Source organism: Engystomops pustulosus, chromosome 9 (genome assembly GCF_040894005.1).
Source record: "Engystomops pustulosus chromosome 9, aEngPut4.maternal, whole genome shotgun sequence".
NCBI classification, from domain to species: Eukaryota; Metazoa; Chordata; class Amphibia; order Anura; family Leptodactylidae; genus Engystomops; species Engystomops pustulosus.
The window spans coordinates 44,369,015-44,381,961 of NC_092419.1; the positions used below are offsets into that span (position 1 = coordinate 44,369,015).

At 43.1% G+C, this 12,947-nt stretch overlaps 1 protein-coding gene across 7 annotated transcripts in view; it reads right to left on the reverse strand.

Annotated features, from left to right (window-relative positions):
• SEPTIN6 (septin 6) overlaps nucleotides 1-12,947 on the reverse strand; it is a 230,624-nt gene that overhangs the window by 52,385 nt on the left and 165,292 nt on the right. The window lies entirely within an intron of this gene.

Here is a 12,947-nt window from a genome sequence, read left to right on the forward strand (position 1 = left end):
TACAAAGCGGTTGTCGGCTGTACAACACAGCTGACAGCCTCCTATAACTGCTGTGGTAATCGCAGCAGTTAACGGTTTGGTATAAGATTATTCCCGGTTATGAACACCGTAACAGAAAATCTCAAATAGTCATATAGGTCCCAAATGAATAATGTCAGCACCTACCGCAGAATATGAGAGCCTACCGTATTTTTCGGCCTATAAGGCGCACCAAAAATCCTTTCACTTTCTCAGAAATCAAAGGTGCGCCTTCTAGGCCAGTGCGCCTTATATATGAACTTATACAGAAATGTACTACAGACAAGATGTACTGTAAATTTACCAGTGTTTAATAGCTCGATCCCCAGAAATTTCCTGCACCTTCCAACACAGTATACAGGGTCCCTGGCTCCTGAAGAGCCCTGGCACCACAACTAACATTGTGCCCACCCTGCCCTCACCTAGCACGGAAAGACCGGAGCTGCCATAGTGCCGACCACGAGGCAATCATCATCATCAGTAAACAATCCCCCATACCTTACAGGGCAAAGAGAATGAGCCACAGAATGAACCCCACAGAAATAACACCCTGCCTGAGGAGGGAAGGAGAAGGGGCAGAGGGAGACCGCTTAACCCCTGCTGCATCACCCTGCATTAACCCCCAGCAGATCCGAGCTCTCTGACACGCTGAAGACAAGTTTCCCGGGAAGTGTAGCTGGCTTGAGCTGTGCACAGGTCTGCCACCTGCTGGTCATTTTTAGGTACTGCATTTGATCCTGCGCCTTGTACTCCAGTGCGCCTTATATATGAACCTAGATGTCTTAGCAGGCATTTATTAGAGGTGCGCCTTATAGTCCGGTGAGCCTTATAGGCCGAAAAATACAGAACATAGGTCCGTACACTAAAAAAGAAAAGGTTCTTGGACCAAGAACTTTGGCAAAATGGCAATTCTTTAAAAAAAAAAAAAAAAAATCTAATAAAACCTACACAAATTTGGCATCCCTGTAATCGTACTGATAAAGGGGAAGTGTCATTTGGAGGGCACAATGACATCCGTAAAACCACAGATCCAGAGCCCACAAGCATACACCACATTGGGAATTTTTCCAGCTTTCAAGTGCATTGCATGGAATATTAAATGGCACTACTAAAAAGTACCATCTTGAGTCCTGTAAGGGTTAATAAAGTGTACAATAATGTATCTGCGAAAATTGTTTGTCACAATCCATGGATTTAAAATAGACTGATGCATATTTTGGAGGAAATACACATGTGGGGGTATGTATTGACTCCACACATCTTAATTTTTTTTTTCCGGAAAGTATATTTACTTTACAAAGGTCTGGATTTGTACAAATTTTAGTGGTCATTTATGCATTTTATCACAGTAAAAGTTAGGGGCATTTATCAGGCATTAAAGGAAACCTACCACCACGGATCTACCTATTAAGGTAGACCCGGTGGTAGGTGCATCTAATGTATGTAAGGATAGGGCTTTTTCTTTACTCCACTCCCTATGGTGGCTATGGTGGAGTGGAGTAGCTGGAGCTGACGCTACACGGCACAGCTACTCCACGCCCCAGTAGACTTTCATCCTTCTACACAGGTATCTTTAGTGCGCAGCTATGAGGAGCTGCACGCACTCATTCGCAAAGCCGGAACTCTGCGCATGCACAGAATGCGCTGCGTGATCTTGCCTCTGAAGCTGGAGCTACTGAGCATGCGAGGGACGAGTGTGTGCAGCTACGAGGAGCTGAGCGCTGGAGATATCTGGGTGGGAGGATCAAATAGGCTACTGGGGCTCCAGCTACTCCATTCCCCAGTAGCCTCTTTAATATTCTTTTATTGGGGTAATTTGCTAATTTTCTACAGAGTGGAGTAAAGGATTAGCCCTAAAAAGGGCTATCCTTACATACATCAGATGCACCTACCACTGGATCTACCTTAATTGGTAGATCCGTGGTGGTAGGTTTCCTTTAATGTTTGATAAAGCCCCCTAATTTTTAAAAGAATGAGGTTCCCAAAATCACTTAAAGCGCTACAGAGAAGAAATGGCCCGTTGCTCTGTGTGTGTCAGACACTTCTATGTATCCTGTTGGCCTGAATAGAGCTGCCCATTTTCCTTATTCATTTGAGAGATCTCCCAAAATCATCATTCTCTTAAAAAATATTTAAAAATTTTGTGTATAATTAAGATTTGCAAAATTACGGCAAAATTAGAAATACTGTAGAAAAATGTACATTTGCATCCCATAAAATGACCAAAGATGTCTTTGCTCAGATGTAAGCAGAGATAATTCAGTAGAAGCATCACATGCCAACTTACTGTAAAAGGTTAGCTACTTACAAGAGTTTACAACAAAGCATAAGTACTAAATCCAAGAGGCTGAAGATAAAAAGCCTTCAGTGTGATCCTAAGAAGTTGGAAGTGGCGACAGGAACTCTCCATGGTGATGACACAAGTTTATTATTCTAAATATTTATAGTGCGCTGAATGCTGCGGATGATCCATCTGGAAGAGAGAGTAATGCCACCACATAGAACAAAGCTATAAACACTGGAGGATCGCCAACAGGGCTGATACTCTAATGGACCAAAAACATTCACAAGCCAACTGAAATGTCAATGAGCCCGCACATACAAGAGCATAAGCACCTTATAAAACACAATGTGATTGCTTCCTAACAAGAGGAACGTCAGAAAGTTTCTAGAGCATACATCCCTTTAATGTATTCTGGGCGGATAGTGGTCACATAGAATCAGAAATGGTGGTCACATAAACACAAGCCAGCCCATCATTTTGCACAGCTGGTGAACATCAATGAAAATCACTAACAAAAATATGTTCCAATTTTTTTTCCTCCTTGTGATACAAATATAGCTAATGGAAGCAGGCCCTTTGACATCAATTGTCACCACCATGCCTCATTGCCCCACAGCCTCATCTTGAAATAGCTTAATAACCTCTCTGGATGGTAAGCTTCAAAGGCCTAAAGGAGAAAAATGGCACAAACAGTGTTCAGAGTCCTCCACTTTTTAGACCAGGACACAAAAATACATAAAAAAGCCAATATAACCAATATGCCAGTTATGGCCAATTCCAGCCCAAGGCCATATACACAACTGGGATCAGGGCAGCGAGATAAACATTTACCTGGGTCTCAATTTGTTCTAGCGGCCATGGAAACAGAGATATAAATAAAGCTCAATGGGAGAATAGTAGGTGGGTCATGTTTGGTCTCAATAGGATCCAGACCGATCCGGTAAGTCCAGAACCCTGATCCCTTGACCTGCCATTGAGAAGCTAGAACTCATCCAAGGTACTAGATCTGATCAAAAGTAGGAGATTTCCTAGAGCCCTCATACAGGTGTGAAGGGTGGATCTACACCCAATATCAGAGGTCGCACTAACATTTTTCCAGAAGGGTAAAAATACTCCTCTCACCATTTTTGAGGAGTATTTTTTACCCGAGGAGGAGTATGAAAATTTCGGTAATACACCGCACACAGAACGCTACACTCACATTGCACACAGAACGCTACACTCACATTGCACAAACTGCACACACTCACCCGGCCTTGCTCTTAAGTCCCGTCGAGATCTGCGGGCAGGTAGAGATGGAGCTCTCGCTCCGGAGCGCTGCTGACACAGATCACTGTGTCATGTGTCCCGCTGAGCGGCCCGGCGCGCTGTGATCGCGCTACAGACATTTACCCGTTTTGCAGCGCGCGCCGAACCGCTCAGCCTGCGCGCTACAGGGAATAATTGGCAAGCGTAACTGTACGCATGGCAATTATTTTGGGCGTTAATGCGACCTCTGCCCAAAATAATCAGGGCATCCCTTATGTTCCTGGTCTGTGCCCAGGGGAACTATTTTACCATCACATCAAGAGTAGGGAGGATCTTATGTGTGGAATGACCTCTTTCCCCATTAGTTCAGCACAGGGTAACCAAATTGTCTGTACTTGTAATCTACACTCTGTAATCTGTGTGTATATACACATTTGTGTATAATGTTTTGTCTGGTGCACTATTAAGGCAATTAAATATAAAATTAAACCTGCTGTCTTTTATCTAGATACACGAATCCCCACATCCGTGCCTGTTATAAACACGCTACTGGGTTGATTCTGACCCGATATAACGGACTGGGCTTATATCAAATGAGAGTTGGTGGCAGACTACCATGCTGAGAAGGCTCTGTTTCACTGAGTCTAGTGAAAGTGGACTTCAGTTGTTCAAGGTTGTGGGCAAGTGTTGTGCCATACCGGAGGTTGTATGAACCACTAACTCACTTCCTAACGCATAGGTTTAGGGAGGGTCTATAAATAAAACAATTAATTGACCTTGGATACCCTTCAGGGGTTCGGAGCGTCCCACTCCTATTTATCCAAGGGTGGAGATCTGGGACCAGGGCATCAAAAGCAATAACCAAGCTAAGGCTAAAAACACACAAAGGTTTTTTGTTTGTCTATTCTGAACATGCGGCAGCCACACTTAATGGACTACACAGAACAAATACCGTATATACTCGAGTATAAGCCGACCCGAGTATAAGCCGAGGCCCCTAATTTTACCACAAAAAAATGGAAAAACCTAATGACTCGAGTATAAGCCGAGGGTGGGAAATGCATTGGTCACAGCCTCTCCAGTATGTAGCCAGCCAGCCCCTGCCCCAGTGTATATAGCCAGCCAGCCCCTGCCCCAGTGTATATAGCCAGCCAGCCCCTGCCCCAGTGTATATAGCCAGCCAGCCCCTGCCCCAGTGTATATAGCCAGCCAGCCCCTGTGTATATAACCCCCCCTTCCCCGTCGTGCAGCACAACAATACCGGATGGATCGCACAGAAGATCTACGGGTGCCGCCAGAAAGGCGAGTTTTGATTTATTTATTTTTTTGACTCGAGTATAAGCCGAGTTTGGGTTTGTCAGCACATTTTTTGTGCTGAAAAACTAGGCTTATACTCGAGTATATAAGGTATATATATATTTTTTTTTAAAGAATAAGTCATAGACATCCTTTTATCACACTGCAGTACCTGCCACAGCAATGAAAGCATGGGAGAGTAGAAGTAAAAAAGCAAAAATCAGTCCATGATTTACAAATGCTTTTAGCACTTAAATTATATTTTCTAGTTTTCGTCATAGAGGTAGTTTCTTGTTCATTTACTTTTAGATCCATTGATAGTAATCATTTATGCCATTTACATAACTCATAGGCCGTGCTAGCGTATCCGAGGTACAGGTTTTGTCAGACACAAAAATGACATAATCCCTGAGAATGCTAGCACTAACAAAGGCGGATGTCAGAGCAGGACAATGGAAAACAACTGGTCGATGTGTCTTGACGTTACTCTCCTCTAGTGCCAGTGTGCACAATCACTACTCGATGGCATAGACAACAACAGCAATATTAGTCTTCCATATGTTTCCCAAACTAATGAATAGAAGAAAGACAGAAACAGACAGTGAAGAAGAAATAGAAGAAAGACAGTGGAGATTTCTGGCTATAAGGGACACTTGAGTACCATATATAATCGAGTACAAGCTGAAAATTCCCCACTTTGTTTATTTTTTATATACCTGAGTATAAGCCGAGTACTCACCTTTCCGACGGCCCGGGCAGCTCCTCTTCCATCTTCATGTACGTGGCAGGTCCATAGGCAGCGTCTTTTTTTCTTCATGTCGGCGCCAGGTCCGCGACAGCTCCATGGCACTACCCGGACGGCGCACTCTGTGATGTCAGCAGCGGCTGACATCACAGTTGTACAATGGCCGGGCCGTGTGCACGGAGCTATCGCGGACCTGCCGGGCACATGAAGACAGAAGAGGAGCTGCCTGGGCCGTTGGAATGGTGAGTACTCCGTTTATTTTCTTATGGGGGGGGGGGCTGGCAGGCTATACACTACAGGGGGCTGGTGAGCTATATACTGGGGTCACTGACCAATGCATTTCCCACCTTCGGCTTTTACTAGAGTCAATAAGTTTTCCCAGTTTTTGGTGGTAAAATGAGGTACCTTAGCTTATACTCGAGTATATACGGTAGATATTATATTCTAGTCAATAGTGTTATTCAAGCAATGTATTTTGGCCCGGGAACTGGGATTTGTAAACTTGATGAAGGGTTTTTCAGCTGAACTTCCTGCAGTCTTGAACTCATGAATATCACCAGATGCTGCGTTTCTTCCTTTGTAATGCTCTGCCAGGCCTTTAATGCAGAAGTTTTGAGTTGTCCTTTGTTTCTGAGCCTCTCTTTCTGAAGTTTAGTCTTTAACAAGTGAAATGTGGCTCAACTGCATTGTGATCAGGTGACTGACTTTTCCAATCAAGAACATATATGCTTAACCACTTGCTGCACCAGGACATGGTCTGCTTGTACTTTGCGCACCATGGTGTTCCCCAAGGTCACGAACATTGCATGGGCTGAGAACCAGAGCCCCTGTGATCTGTGCAGGAGGCCGGCTGCCGAAAAACTCAGATTGGGATAGTCATAATGCTGCCTGTTTAACAGTTCAGGCACCACGGACCACTGCGTCTATAGGGCTAACTCACCTCTCCCACAAACAAGCGGCACCCAAATGAAGTACCCCAAGTCTGACTGCCTCTTGGCTGCTGCCAGGGACAGGACATAGCAGTGGAAGCGTCAGCTTATGCACAAATTTCATACACATATAAAAGTCTTCTAAACGCCCTTACATAGTTGAAAACCCCCAATCCTCATAAAAAGTGAAAATAACCAAACAAACCACACATTAGGTATCACCATGTCCCTAACAACCAGTACAATAAAACTTCAACTCAGGTCATCCGGAGTGTTTTATGTAACAATTATTTTACTGGTTCCTTGTAAATGTAATTTATTTTATTTTACTTTACAGCCATTTGAAACCATTTATGAAATTACTAAAGAGAAACAAAAGCGTTTAAACAAACAAAGGAATAGTCCTTGGTTTACATGCCAAAACACCCACCAGATAAATGAGCAAGTGGCAAGAATGGATACGCTTCCAAGACATTGACATACTTCTACAAAATGTGTTGAAGCATTACATTGTATTCCAAGACAGACTGCTTTAGCACATGGGGGTCTAATCCACATGTCCCTTTTAACCGGTTCTTGGCCGCCCGCTGTGTATTCACTGCGCGCATTGGGTCCCGGTGGATGGAGAGGGCTCACGGGCTGAGTCCTCTCCATAGCTGGTAAGTCTTTGCTGCATATTGCATTGTGTTAACCCGGGAAAGCTGCCGGCGGCTTCAAAAAGATGGCAGCGCACAGATGCGTCTTTGCAGGCTAATACAGTGTAGAGAAGACAGAAGGAGCCATGGGGACCGGAGCATCGGGAGCCGTGCCGAGCATCAGGAAACCGCCGGAAATGGAGTATGTAAGTTTATTACATTTTTTTAATAGACTCGTGTATAAGCCGAGGTGGGGTTTTATACACAAGTATATACGGTATATTCCAAGAGTGAAAAATAGCAGTAAAGTTCTAAGGGGAATAAACTATAATATTTCTCAACAATTCATAGAACTGCCACAAAATTACTAATTAATTCTGTACATGTAGTCCTATGGGGAACATCATTCTTATATACGTTGAATGGATTGGCAGAGAGACTCACACTGATTACAAGAGGGGACTCTGCCGGGGAACAGGTCACACAACCAACTTATACAGTACGCACACCAAATCTCCCAATGAAGAGAAAATGAGATCAGAAAATTTCACTGATGAAAGGATGTGAAATACGTGAAATATTTTTTTGCTTCCCATAAATATCTTTAGTTTAAAAAAGTAAATATAGCAATTTTCGCTCTAACCAGTTATCTTAATAATAGACTGAGACTTCCTGTTCTGTAGAGATCACTTCTCAGATTTTAACACTTTACGGTAAAAGAAATAACCTATATATAGACAATTCCTAACTGGTGAATCCAATATCCAGCCTATTTTGGTGTATATGGTTGTTATGAAGCTTAACTCTGACCGCCCGCTGACTTTAGACTCCAGCAGGTGAAGGTCCCGAGTCTGCAGCTACTTGTTTAGACGGCGCTGCAGTTTTCTTCTACTTCCATGCTAGTTACAGAAGTATGCTCAAAAAAAGAAGAAAAAAAAAAAGAAGTTGTGGCCCTTAAACCCATTATCATGAATCACATGCCTCTCTACAAGCTTATAAGTGGACCACATGTCAGTTTTCCCATTAGATAACTTGGTGCTATGGAGACCCAGACAGAATTGAAATTTCTCAAAGAGTCTTTCATATGATGAGAAACCTACACTACCATCACCCTCATCATCATCTAACCCGAAATAGTGCTGGTCAAAGTGAGCAACACTTATAAAGTAAAGAAGATCTGAAATATTATGTAGAAGTGGGAGCTGCGGGCCTCACTGGCATGTCATCTAGGGAACTCCTAACTAAATCCAATTATAATGCAGTTATTTTAGTCCTGGTTGAGGCAGAAGGCTGAGCACTGGCAGGATGTGCGAGACCACAGCAACAGATCATAGTTATAATGCATTTCTATGTGTATATGCTGTAGAAGCACGAATTATATCTTCTCTACATATAACACAGGGAAACTGCCTATAATAGAAAATCCTGTACCCTGCAATATAGAGAATAACTCACCACTAGCCATCTCTACACATCAGATCTAATTCTGTGCAAAATCCATACTCTACCCAAAGGCAATACAGCTAGTTACTGCTATGTCCTCCGCCCTGAACTAATTGGAAAGGACAGCAAGGTCGCTGCTGCAGCGCAACAGCCAGAACAGGATATTCACAGCCGGGGTATATCCCTGGAATACAAAGCATGTTCCACGCTATTGAATAGCACTGGACTGGCTACCCAGAAATCAGCCGCCTTATTTTATTTTTCCATGTAGTATACTCGACGGCATACGTCACAACCTTTACTGTGCACAGGAAAATCTTTATAACGTATACCTCCAATGAGGCTTAGGTGCAGCGAGCACAGATACTCATTTGCATTGCTTAGGTCATGGAGATGGCATCAGCAGATCTACACGTTTACAACAGACTATTCTATGAACAGATTGCGGCTCAGATATGGTAATAGAGCTTATTGCTGTGTTCGGGCATCATCATGTAATTCACACAGGGGTCTGGAGCAGTCTTGCAATTGTTAAGTAGCCCCAGAAATGACTGACCCCTAGTGATCATACTCCGCTAGTATTCTGCACTAAAATCATAGGAGTAATTGACATACTGAGGATTTCAAAGCTCAGTTCTCTATGTAGTGGTCAGAACGAATTACTGCAGATCACCTCTAATTTATCTAAGCTACAGTGACTTTGTGGGGGGTGTTGGCTGTTGGTCACTCCCCATTGGATATGAAAGGAAATCTAAATCAAGCATGGATAAACCAGGGACACTTGCTAATCTTCCTATATTTGTTATCCAGGACCTTGTCCCTTCTAAAAATCAACTTTTACAATTATACTAATGAACATGAAAAGCTTCTGGGGCGGTTCCCAAATTCACTGTTACACTGCCTCACCCTCCTACTCTGCCTGATGATATATATAATTGCAGCATAGAAAGTTGGGAGGGGGAGAGAAGAGTTCTCATTGCACACTGCAAACGCTTGTGATTCTGTAGCACTGAGGGGCTCTCGGAAAGCTTAGTAGCTTTGCAGGCTAATTAGCAAAATTTTAAAAGTTGATTTTAGAAGGAAGGAGGCCATGGATAACAAGTATAAAAAGATTACCACAGTAACAGTGCCGGGATCAATGGGAGAGATTTATCAATGTTTATATGAAAGTTAGCAGGACTGAAATCACAATTTTTTTGCAGACTGCAAGCAATCATGATTAGTCTTGGGACTATGGCTGGTGCAGAGTGTTCCTGTCACGTGCACGCAAACACGCGCTAAGGCCTGCGAACATTCATTGCTGAACGTTTGAAAGTTTTACACTAAACAACATCAGGTGGGCCTGGCTTAGTTTTTCACAAGATGCGTTGTGTTTTTGACACATTCCACTGGCTTCAGCCTTAATTACATAAGGTTACATTGCGTTTTAGCAGATGCAGTGGAAACGCAATGTAACCTTAGCATGTAATCAAGGCTGAAGCCAGTGGAATGGGTCAAATGGGCAAAAGCACACAACACATCGTGTGAATGCGCCCTAAGGGTGATGCCTCTCGTGGAGTTTTCAGTCCGTCTTAAAACGCATCTGTTTTTTTACTGTTTACCATGCAATAGGCAGCCAAACGGTAAAAAACGGATGCATTTTTAAAACAGGCTAAAAACGCATGCTTAAAAAAGGACCAAAAAATGCCATGTGTGGCATCACCCTAGGCCACTTGGTGTTTCCACCAAAATGAAGCGGGGGCGTGGCTTACGGCATACCCAGGCATATGATAAATACCTGCCAACGAGCAAGTTGGCAGGTATCCAAGTTTGATTGTGATGGTAGATTTACTTTCTTAATAACCTTATTTTATGAATATATGGTCAATATTGAAAAATTTTAAGTAACTTTAAATTTACAGCTTTTCATCATAATTGGGTTTAAAGGACACCAGTCATCAGGTCTCTGCCACTAGTCCTGTCACCTCTACCTGTTGGAGCAGCTCACAAGGATCCCATCCCAGCCTTTATCTAGTTATTTCATACATTATTCATTGTAAAATCGTCTATTCTTTATCATGTAAATGAGGCTGGTCACATGGTCAGAGGCAGTGATGTCACCCCTGTTACCCCTCCCCTCTCCTCCCCCTGCTCATGTCTGTGTGTAATGTATAGTAAAGCATGGCTAGTGTGTGTGCTGCATCTGCTGACATGCTGCATCCTCCTAATATACAGGTGAGAGACACAGACATCAGCTACACATGAATCTGACATGTTCTGCTGTAACATGGCTGCATCCTGGAGCTGCTGTATCTCTCCTATACACACACACAGGCTGCAGGGGGCGTGGCCACCAGCAAGCACATCATTATACAGCCTCAAATCATTATACAGGCTGTCAGTCAAGCACTGGGGGTGTGGCTGTGCTTCCCACTCATGAATAGAGTGGACAGCTTGAATTTGCTAATGCTTCATTGGACATTTCACAGGTCATTTGCTTTAGGACCTCATTGCTTAGGTTTACAGGCATGTAGAGGGACAATGAAGGGATAGATGCAATGCTTTCTAATGGCAGTTTATGAAAATATATTTAGTTTAGGGGGTTATTTTGCATGACAGGTTCTCTTTAAAACCCTTCACTTAGTATTATTGCAAGTACTTAAAGAGGACCTGTCACCCAATAATTTGGCACTGGGAGCTGCATACTAAAAGTGCCGAATTTCTGGGTGACAGGTCCTCTTTAAGTTCTTACATTTTTTTTCTAATGTCTTACGTATAAATGAACAGAAAATTTGATTTCTACAACAGAAAACCAGAAGCCCAGAGTATGGCTGTCAGTTGCGCTATTTTCCATTACACTGTTTCTCTACACCAGACACTGCCAGCTTTGCTAGTCAGACATGATATACAGTAGGTGGAGCAGCACAGCATATGGTGAATAACTAGCCGGGTTAGTGCCAATGATGGAATCAAATCCTGTCCTGTGACATCGGAAAAGGTCTTCCCATACACACAGGATGCGACCCAATCCCTTCTTGGCTTTATTCTTGTACAAAGCAGTTATTAACTCAGGAGCATGATTAAGTTTTGGGTACAAAAACAGAACGGAAAATGGAAAAACACTTGGAGGACTGAACCACGCCGAGCTCCACAAATATATTCTTTAGTTTATGTGGAAGGTAATTTGGGAAATCTCCCACATTTTGGTTGGGGTTTGTTTTCCCACTTGTATTGCATTATTTTGAGCATTTTTTTTTTTATTTCCTGCTTTTTCTTACAAGCTCCCAAAGAAGTACCATGTAATAATAAAAAAAAATTCTCAAGAGTTCCTTGCATGAACCTCAGACGACTGGTGTTGTGGCTAGTTATACCCACCATAAATTTGGCCGTGTATAACTGCCATTAGGACAGCAGTGAAAAAGGGAGGCCGTGACAAACGGAAGAAATGTACCATCGTTTTTTCAGGGTCGAGATGTGGAATGATCTTCTGCAGGTAATCTTAGGGTCCAGCTCAACGTCTACAAACACAGCTCTAGGGTACAGGGACAGGCCTCAGCCAGATCCTGTATGTGGTTCTTTAAAAACGCAAGTGATCAGTAACCAGAACCCAGTGTAAAATGTGCAAAACACATGGGGGGAATTTATCATGCGTTGGGCAGCCACGGCGCTAACACCATGCCAGGGCTGACCTCGCATAGTTGTATGAAAAACATGCCAACGTAAATTTTAAAAAGTACACAGGCAGGAATGTCCCATGCCAGCCCACAGCGCAGGCAGTCGTGCACTGAAACGTGGACTGCAAGAAATTGCGATTATTTTAGTGCAGTGAGGTAGAAGCAGTAATAAATGTCCCCCATGGCGCTTGTTGCAGATCTCAACCGTTTCAGTAGCCTATGAATTGTGAACACAGCCTTAGGCTTGAGCCAAAAAAGCGGCTTCATTTTTAGCAAAAACATTCAGCTGCACATTCTCCTCCAAGATGTCACATAAAAAAAAAAAAACAACAGAAATTGGCTACTTTTTGCTGTGGCTCTTCTTCCAGAATCCCTACAGGTGATCTACAGGGGTAAGCAGTATCCACCAATGTCATGCTGTGGATTTCAATCACATAATGTAATATATGAAAACAACTACGGTAATCTAAAATGTTGTTACTAGAGACCACAGTAATAAACCCGCTACAACCCTCAACCATGCATCCCCAGCCTGCAGACGAGGTCACACGGGGTACCACCACCGCTGCTGATACTTCACCGGCAAACATACATCAATGTTTTACATGAATACGCATTGGTTAAGAGACAGATTTCCATAGAATGCCCAATGTGATTGTGCCATAAACCAACACGTAGCACCGATGGACATAATAC